Source organism: Brachionichthys hirsutus, chromosome 9 (genome assembly GCF_040956055.1).
Source record: "Brachionichthys hirsutus isolate HB-005 chromosome 9, CSIRO-AGI_Bhir_v1, whole genome shotgun sequence".
NCBI classification, from domain to species: domain Eukaryota; kingdom Metazoa; phylum Chordata; class Actinopteri; order Lophiiformes; family Brachionichthyidae; genus Brachionichthys; species Brachionichthys hirsutus.
This window is the reverse complement of record NC_090905.1, coordinates 1498218-1508442: the sequence shown is the minus strand read 5'-3', so window position 1 is coordinate 1508442 and position 10225 is coordinate 1498218. Positions and strand designations below refer to the sequence as shown.

The window sequence follows — 10225 nt, the reverse complement described above, 5'->3', positions numbered from 1 at the left end:
TGGCATTATCCGTCAGCTTGATGAAGTTCTGAAGAATATGCAGGTTTGCATCGGGTTTAGAAAAGAGTCAGACTTCACAAATAGCACGACAGTGTTCTAAATGTGAAATAGGAAGACGTGGAAGACGCCAGCGGCTCTCCCTCCGTCCACGTTTCTTGCATTTCCTATGGTAAAGCGTTGAAAACCTTGTTCAGTGCACGGCGTTGGCCGTCTCGTGTGGATTTCGATGGATTGCGTCAGGGGCTCTGAGGCTGGAGACTGCGGTCTCCCACTCTCTGACAGAGGCTGTTGTACATGGAAGAGTGGCCTCTTTCAGTGGGGTGTCCCCTCGGGGGCCGGCTGGGAGAGATAATCAGACGGGACAGTTACAGGCAGACATGCTGTTGTCAGTTGTGTCTCCCTCTCTCAGGCCGAGGCCAATCTGAGACGAGCGTCTGTTATTTTGCCTCTGAATTTGTGCATTTGGGACCGATTTTTCACCTTTTCCCCTGATAAATTGATCATTAAAGGGCTTAAATCCTGTTGTTAGCTAAGGTAATATAGTCTGAAAATCAGTGGAGGACAGTAAATCTTAGCTAAATGATCTCAGGTGCAGGTATAAACCATCAAAACACAACATAATCGCAGATTAGATTAGATTAGATTATCAGGCTAGACTTGATTAGATTGGACTTTGTTACTGGAAATCCTATATTCCCCTGTGAGAAATTGAGTTCCTGCAGTAAAGATAAGGCTTGTCTGTAGCGCCTGTATGGTAAATGTGTGAGGTTGTTCCTCTGCTCAGCAACACCTTTCATTTGGGACTCCTTAGAAATCCTCAGACTCACATAAAACACATTAAATAAGTATTCTTTGCTCAAGATTAAATTCCCAAATGTGCGGCGCAGCCCTGAGGGACGCCCCGGGACAGTCTGTCCAGTTCCATGTCCCCGGCCGCTATTCATCATCTCTGTTATAGTTCAGTTTCTGGTGTGTGACAAACAATAAAACAACTTTTACACCACTGGCAACTGCAGATTGAATTGTCATGATGCACAATCCGTTGAAGGAATGGAAATATAAGGAATAAAATAAAAATTAAAAATCAAATTAAATGAAAAATTTAAATGATTACATTTGACTTCAGCTCAGATTTCAGCTTTTAACTTAGGACATAAAAAGACATATCAATAAATAAGACACTGTAGATACAATTATTCGGACGGCTCCAACGCAAACATTTATTGAACTCCACTTGAACTTTGCTTGAGTTCATATTTCAAAAGAGTTTGTGATCATAACCGGCCTCTGCTGTGGAAGTTTCCACCTGAATGTGTGTGGTGTGGGTGTGTGAGCCAGGGAGGGATAGAGAGACTTGGCAAATATAGGGCAGAGAGAGCGAGAGAGCGAGAGAGAGGTCTGGACTGGGCCGGGCCGGGCCGGGTCCGGTCGGCCTGGGTTGGGCAGGTCAGTGCAGCAGCATTTGATTGTAAATAAGCGAGGAGTCAGTTCACACGCCGATCAAGTGACTGCCTGGAACAAGCGAGCCATTTGAATCAGGTGGCTATCTCCCTATCGGAGAGATCAGAGCCCTGTCACCCCCCCCGCTCTCGTCATTGTGTGTCGTGCAGTAAGGGACACACACACACACACACACATGAACAGGTGAGGTGAAATGACATGTCCCTGCCTGCTGGCTGTAAGGCCAGGCAGAGTGGCTGGATGAGATTTCACTGTCTCATGTTAGCAGAGGTGAGGAAAGAGGAGAGGGATACCCCCCCCATACCCCCCCTGCAGGATCTGGAACATCCTGGAAGCTGGAGCGTCACATCGGCCGTGTCAGAGCCGCCGCAAGAAAAAAAGGTGTATAATAGAGACGAAAAACTGTCAAAGTGTCAAAGATCTACGATTAAAGAGTAAAAATAAAAATAAAAGCAGAGTATAATTGATAAATGATGAACAAAAGTAATGTCAGCTGAGTAAATGATTCATCATTTCAGCCCTGAATGAAAGTCTTTTGATGTTCTTGTAGTCGCAGTGGAACGTGTGCTCGTCATTTAGTCTGGCTAAACACACACACACACACACACACACACACACACACACACACACGATTTTCATCTTGCGTCTTGACAATGACCCCCGGGGGAAATGATAATGTGTGACAGCTGCTGCCTGTTCATATTGATTAAATGACAACCTGGATCATTTACCGATTTACTGACTGAAGGAGCTCAAATGTGCGACGCAGCCCCGAGGGAGGGCCCGGGTCGGTGGAGCCGGGCCCGGGTCGGGCCGGGCGACAGAGCCGCCGTTCATCATCTCTATTACAAAGCTCAGTTTCTGATAGGTGGCCAACAATAAACAACTAAATCTACTGTAGATTAATATGAAAAATCAGGAATAAAAACTGGATTTGAATCAAAGTAAATGAAAGAAACATGGAGCACCTTTTAAACTATAACATTTTACTTCAGGTCAGATTTTAACATTTTACTTTGTGAGTGAATTTGTCTTAATGATTAAAATGGTAAAACTGGACTCCTTAGATATATTTAAATAGAAACAGTAAGCCATAAAACATATTTAAATAGACACAGAAGGATTAGAGAAAGGAAATATTTAGCAAAGAGTAATACAATAAGTAATTACTGTAAAACAAAGTAGTGGAACTAAAAAGACAAAAAAGTAATTGTCAAGGATAAGAGATCAAGAAAAATCTGTCCTCGACATGAAAGGGACTGAAGTTTGCAAGAACTTGCTGTCTTAAAGTTAATCCAAAAAATTCCTCAGAATTTTTTGGATTAACTTTAAGACAGCAAGGCTGCACTTGAATTCTATTTTGATTTGAATGAAGTAAGGACGAGGTTAACGCAGAGGAAGGAATTTGATATTCAGCTTTTGCTCCAATGGAAGAAATGTTTTAATAAAAGGTCTCTTGCAATTCATGGATATGCAAGTTGTTAGTTAGCAGTTAGCAGATATGCAGAGCTACAGGGACAGAAATATGATTCATGATATAAAGGATAAATCAGGACTGGACAAGCATTGCCAGTGTGTGGGTTGTCATGACAGGACGGGGCAAGATAAAAACTGGACTCAGGATGTATGGAGACGAATGGCTGGAGGTTTGAGGATGATAGGACAAGGCTCGTGGGACAGGAATGGACCCTAAAAACAAGACGAAATGGAACCGGAGACACCGGAGGAGAAAGAAAGACAGAACGAGTTGCTCTCACCCTTTCTTCCCCTTGTGGTGTCTTAACTATACACTGGGAGCACTGGGACAGACGGGATATTTGGCAACTGCCAATGGTCCCAGTACAGAGGGCTTTTGGATGGCTCTTTGTACGGTGACTGTGTGGCCTTGGGAAGCAGCCAGGTGAGGATGTTGAGCACAGATTAAAGCAGAGATGGTTCAGTCACTTCAGTCGCTGCATCGGTGAGTGATGGCTAGCCCCGGGACACTTACATGAACACTATTGATTTTGAGTCCACCCCCCATAAGATCTCTTTGACTCGTTCATCCCAAAGCTCAAGCACACAAACACTGACGTCACACAGTGAAGATAGACTTCATATTTTAAGTATTTAAAAGACTTGTGGATGAAATGTTTTTTTTAAAAAAGCTACATTATCCTTTTCCAGAAAACATGATTCTCTGACGAACAGTCAATAAAGACCCGTTGCTAAACGCGCCCCTGGGCGGGCCCGAACCACCAACCTTTCGGTTAACAGCCGAACGCGCTAACCAATTGCGCCACAGAGACTTCCGTGGGGATGTACCAGATTGAACAATGTGCGAGTGCTTTTCAAACTGACAGTTGGAAAAGTGTGTATGTGCCAAGGTCCTACACTTCGACAGGTACTGTTGAATCCAACCATAAAATGAATAAAGTTTGGGCGTCCACCAAGGTTATGTATTTAGACCACAGACAAGCCGAGCTGGACCTGCAAAAAAAACACATTACTGCAGATTAACGTGAAGTGAGAATGAATGTCGATTGTAACATTTCCTCTTTACTTTACATTGCTGGTGTATAAAAATACCAAGAACAATTTAGAACCGGTTGATGATGATCCAGATCACCTTATGTGTAAATCTAATTATATTGGGAATGAGCTGCTCGGTGGAGGGCTGCACTCTCTGAGAGCTTTTCTAGTTGTCTCGTGTGAAAGGGGTACAACAGGCTTACGTTGCGGCCAGTCCAAAGTCCAGTCCAAAGTCAGATCCGAGCCCAAGTTTGAGTCAAAACACTTTGTCATCACAGCTGTGAACAAAAGCAGCAACACCTTCACTGAATTCATCCAAAATTTGGACTGTTGTCCGAAGAAAAATGACAGCAAATGTTGTTTCAGCGAATGGCTAACAACATTTCACAGCTTTGCAGAGTGTTGTCAAGCAAAGGAGGAAAACGTGAACACAATATAGCGGTGTAGTGTCCACAGGTGGTCGTTGGATGGGTCGGAACACTGGGGACGGTTTCCTCCCTCTATTGGCAGCGAATGGCGATGTTTTGCCCGTGACAGATAGACATGTTGCAATACACTCTCTCGTCTTTTGTAGCCACGAAATCAAACAGGACACTTTCTTCTGAATCCGGTGGATGCCCCAAAAATAACTCACTAGACCTTAGAAGCTGTGTGGAAACAATGTGCATCGAATCAAAGTTTTAGGTTTACTCGGTTCTGGAGTGGGAAAACATGGAAAGAATCCAGAAACAGGCGAACAAAGCGGCCTTGCTGTGGCCGTGGACGATGGGAGGGGACGTCTGTGGCCTAATAAGGCTAAATACCAGACTGTGAATAATCTCCCAGTAAACTGTCTACTCATGAAAAACACAGAGATGCAAAAGCAGCAACTCTCGCTTTCTGCCTGGCTGTCCTCCCCTCCCTCCCCGCGCTCTCTCTCTCCCTCGCTCTCTCTGGCCACACCATCGTCTGCCCTTCTCTTCTTTCTTTATTTCTCCATCCTGTTCTCCTCTTCCTCCTCCTCCTCGCTACTCGTCTCGTCTCAGTAAGTAGGATAAGGCTTGGAGAGCTCTGTCGTCGTGGTAACTGCCACAAGTATTCAGTTTGAAGTTTGAGGAGGTCAGTTTGTGGGTCAGAGTAACACACACACACACACACACACTAGACCTGTGAAGGGACCCCCGTATGGTCCTGGACCCTTATACAGGATGGGATGAGGAGGGGGGGTTTTGGTTGATCAGCAACTTGTGTCTTTGATTCTTTCCCCAAAGAGAGGAAAACCAGATCATCTGCATGAAAGTTAAATCCCTTCAACAAATCCAACAACAACAACAAGAACTTTGCTTGTTTTACACAATTATTTGATTAAATCGTACAAATCTAAATCGTACTAAAAAGCCTTCTGGCTGTGACCCGAAGGTTCAAACCGACCAAAGCGAGTTCAGCGATGTTTAGGGATGGACGCTGAATGATTGTCCAGCCAAAGTCCAACCGTCACCAGACGCTTTGTCCCATCGTCAATGAAACTTTGTTGTGTGGCTTGACCGCGGGCCAGATTGTGGTTCTGTGCGGACCCATGACGCAGGCACCTTGAACGCCCCCGGCATCAGGAGACAGTTTTACCCCATTGGTCCGTGACAACTGCCCCTGCAGCCCCTGGTTCACGCTGTAGAGGTCATAAGGCCGCTTTGGGCTGTGGAACAAGTTTCTGTACACGAGAGATGTTTGTGCTCAGATTCCCGGAGCAGATTTAAAATAAATGATTCAGTAGAAACTTTGCTTAACTTCCTCTCTCACTTTTCTTTCTGTCTCTATCCTGGGTGGTTTCTGATGTAAATGTTTTCAGTCAGTTGGCGGCTGAGTCTCAGCAGGTGGTCCGCCAAATCCACTGCAACCCCCGGCAACCCCTGTCCAGCCAATCCAAACCCCGGCCTGCCCGCCACTCCGCTTAGTTAGCCCTGACGGGACCCTCAGTGTGTGTGTGTGTGTGTGTGTGTGTTTTAGACAAAGAGAGAGAGAGGAGCAGCTGAGAAAAAGCACCCCGAGGACAGGGAGTGTTTTTTGGAGTGGTCATTAAAACTTTATTAAATAGTCGTCAGCCGTTGGGATAATGGGTTTGAGTATCTGTGCGTATGCAGGTGTGTGTGTGTGTGTGTGTGTGCGTGTGCGTCACTAGAAACTTGTCTTTTTTCTTCCATCCATCCAGAATATTCAGGAAAGCCCCCCCCCCCCCCCCCCACTCTGTCACCATGGTGTCATTGTGGCTCGTTGCTCCATCTATCTGCCGACATGAAAGGTTTTCACCCATTGTGTTTTGTGCTGTTGAAAGGCATTCTGGGAAATGCAGTAGCTCACACCCAGAGTTAGTGCAGCTGGTTTGAAAGGAAGCAGGTGATCAAACGTTAATGAGCATCATCATTGTGAATTACCTCGTTTAAAGACTCTGCTATCAGATATAATAAAATATTCAGTTTACAGCAGTATTCCTACAAATTATAAATTGTCCATCACCTGAAAATAAGTGATATGAATCCTGTAAATAGTTTTCAAAGAATTAGATGCCTTTGTTGCTACGGAAACATCACCTATAACTCTACCTGTTGGACGAACTCAAAGATTAAATGTAATTAAAAATGCGTAAACACAGACCTTGATTCGTTCAAAGCCTCTCACAAGGATTCTCCAGATAAATTAGCTCGGACAAAAGTGAAGTTATTTGGAGAAAGCGTCTTAATTTGATGAGTGTTCATTCGAGTCGAGTCGATGAATGACTGCAAATATTTGAACTTTCGTATTTCATCTGCAAGCTAGAATATACAAGCACGTTTTTCTTGCACATTTCTCAAATGATCATTTTAGACGTCCCTCACTGAACGGCGACCATCCCTCCATTGTTTCCTCTCTTCCTTCTCTCCTCCCCTTCTTGTGTCAGTGATGCAGTCATGACAATGTGTGTGTATTTGTGTGCGTTCATTTCCTCTCCCGTATCTCTGGATTTCTGCGTGAGGATGTGTGCCCGGCATTGTATCAGAATATCAGGACGGCAGAGGTTTCCGAGACTAATTCAACCAAAGCGAGCTCCACATTTACTCCAATCGGAAAACTTCGGTCTTTCTCGTGCAAACGGGGGCCCTAAATGTGCAACAGGCGACTGCTGGAAGAGGATGAGGAAGACCTCGGTTCTCTCCCTGTGAAGTAATCAAATACCACCAATAAAAGAATCAGTCAGACAACTCCAGGGCTTGAGAGGAAGCGTCGTGGATTCAGCTCCTCCCATCCTTCACCCGGCTTCATACATACCAAAGACGGAGCTGGAGGGAAGAGAAAGGCTCCCGTTAATGTTTAACCAGCCTCTGTAAAGAGAGCAGATAGCTGAGCTTATGAGCAAATAGCCCGTGTGTGTGTGTGTGTGTGTGTGTGTGTGTGTGTGTGGTACAGTCGCTTTACTGGCTGACACGTATGGGAATACAGCAGCTCCGGAGAACCAATGCATGCTGGGAGGAAACTGTGATGTCATAAATGACAATCTGAATAAAATAACAAGTGACATAAGTTCTGGGGTTCACGGAGGCATCGCGAAGCGAATCCATCTGTGGTTCGTAAAACTTTAAACGTATTTAACGCCGACGATCACGCCGCTGAGGCGTGTGCGGTGCGTTCATACGTGCGTGGAAGTCTGCATGTGTGTCAAAAAGAGAAAGAGCTTGTTTTTTTGGCCAAGTTGGCATTACTTACCGTGTGTGTGTGTGTGTGCGCGTGCGTGTTGCTGCTGCTTTGTATAGAAAGTGCTGTGTGCAGTCGAACGGGGGATTTGGTGCCATCAGCACAGTGATGTCAGCAACACAGACAAACAAAACCAGAATCCAAACCCTCTCCAAACTACCCCCCCGGTCACTGTGGGGGGGGGGGGCCCTGCCTGGGGGCCCACCAACACACACACACGTTAACAAAAACTGACATGCATAGGTACACAGTAATTATCCCGCATGTGCTTTTTTGGTACACACGTTTATACTAAATACACATGCATGTGCTCAGTTACACGCTCGCACACACACACACACACACACACACACGTCACACTTATATAATAGAACACTGGTTGTCATATAAAAGTGATTTCTGACCGTAAACAGCACAACTAGTAAAGTAAAACCAACGCAAACCGGTGGCTGAAGTCTTTCGGACTTCCACACCTTTTGTTCGAGGCCTTTTCTCCGTCACGGCAGCGAGTTAGAGACCAAATCAGAAACACACCTCTGTTTGCTTTGGCCACGCCGCACCAGATTCACACACATGACTTACAAACGGGGAAAGACCCTTCTGTTTTTAATGTGACATTATGACAACACGATGTAGTCGAATAGTAAGATGATAGTGTGTAAGAGAGGCGTGAATGAAGAAGAGAGACTTTCAGTTTGAATGCTTCCATCCAGTCGTCCAACAACAAATTAGTAACTGTTGTTTGTCTTTACTCTTTAAATGATCTTCTGTCCCAAACTGTCGGGGACAGACTGTGTGTGTGTGTGTGTGTGTGTGTGAGACAGAGGGATCGGGGTAACTGGGCATACTGGACCCAAACAGGTCCTCATTGTGCTGCAGGAGGAAGAGTTGGGTAGCGCTGCACCCTATTCAGCCAAGTTTGGAGTGGAGTGGGAGGGGGTACTGTACACACACAAACACACGCACGCACACACACACAGACACATACATGCATGTGGGTGCAACAATAGTTTCCTTTGACCCATATAAGGAGGGAATTCTTCTTCCTCGCTGTCTACTGCTACATTAGTTTTATCTTTATTCATATAATTTTTTCCGTTTACAGTCAAAATGTTTGCACGTTGTGTTTCGGATGCTTCCTCACGGGGGATTTCCGGGTCTCTTCAGAACAAAGAGTCGGTCCAAACCTGCTCTGCTCAGAAAGAAGGCCATGATTTAGCGCTATAACAAAAAAATAGACTTGAGTTGAGTTCATGAATCAGTTATAGTGAAAAGTGAAAGATGTGTTTTTTACACCGGGCCGAACAAGTTCGACCCTCAAAAGGTGGAAACCCCTCATTTCTGAGCAGCCAATCACAGATCGTCTTTGATTGAAAAACGAAAACTATTTCCCTACACAATGAATCAATCGATTAAGCAATCAATCAACACATTCTATCACACTAAACAATAATGTCTCCATCCCACTTTTCTTGTTGTTTTCCCAGTAACATAAGAGGAGCGTGAAGAAGCGAGCAACACACCACGACGATACGAGAACTGGTCGGCAACTGGGAGCCAGTAGGTTCACACACACACACACACACACACACACACACACACACACACAGCCATGCCCCGGAGGGTGCCACTCATGCCCAGCTTCCGCTGCGCTCCAAATTGAGCGTGGCACAGAGTGTATGAAGTCAGTCGTCTGGAAGAGAGCCAAGCATTGTTCCTCCAAGCAGCTGGATGATAATGAGAGAGAGAGAGAGAGAGAGAGAGAGAGAGAGAGGCCCTGCCATCTCACCATGGTTGCTTCTACCTCCTCTCTGGATTTTCATTTTCTCATCTCGTCGTCTGATCAGTTGACCCAAGTGTGTAACGTAGTCTGAACTCAGCATACAAATAAGTTCCTCCAAAGTAAAGACAGAGTTTTTTGGGTCTGAAAGCTCCAGGAGGAAGAACAAAATGCTTTTACTTTTCTTTGACTACACTTTAAGAGCACGCTTAAATTATTTCAGCAATTAATTTAACCGTAATTAATTTATGAACCAAGCAGGAGCCAGTTCAAGCGTCTGAGGTTTTGATTTGATCAGATCTTTACCAGGTTCTATCAGAGAGGAAAGATGAAGAGACATGTGAAGTGGGACGGACTGGAGGGAGGGTGGGGGACAGCGCTGCAACCGTCCACTGAGGAATGTGTCAACTCGCTGTCAACTCGCCGTTTCTTTGTCACGAGGCCGCAGAGCGCTGGAAACACATAAAGACGCCTTTTTCACACCTTCACCTCATCCCGCCTCACCGTCCTCCATCCCCTTTCCCCGCGCTCACACGCACACGCACACGCACACGCACACACACACACACACACACACACACACACAGTAGCAGCAGTAGCCGGGCCTGTGCTAGTGCAGCTGTGACCAGAACAATAGCATTCCTCGGGTTTTAAACGCCCGGCACTTAGATTCCTAACAGTCGAATTCCTGGTGGGGAGAAGCTAGGGGTTGCTATAGGACGTCGAAAGCGGCGAGACGCCTCGTAAGGAGACGTACAGCTGTGTGTGATG

General features: G+C 45.6%; 1 non-coding gene across 1 annotated transcript; it reads right to left on the bottom strand.

Annotated features, from left to right (window-relative positions):
* Positions 1-3675: 3675 nt before the first annotated feature.
* On the bottom strand, positions 3676-3749 carry trnan-guu (transfer RNA asparagine (anticodon GUU)). The gene has a single exon. It is a non-coding gene; the product is annotated as a tRNA-Asn (tRNA).
* Between the last annotated feature and the right edge of the window lie 6476 nt (positions 3750-10225).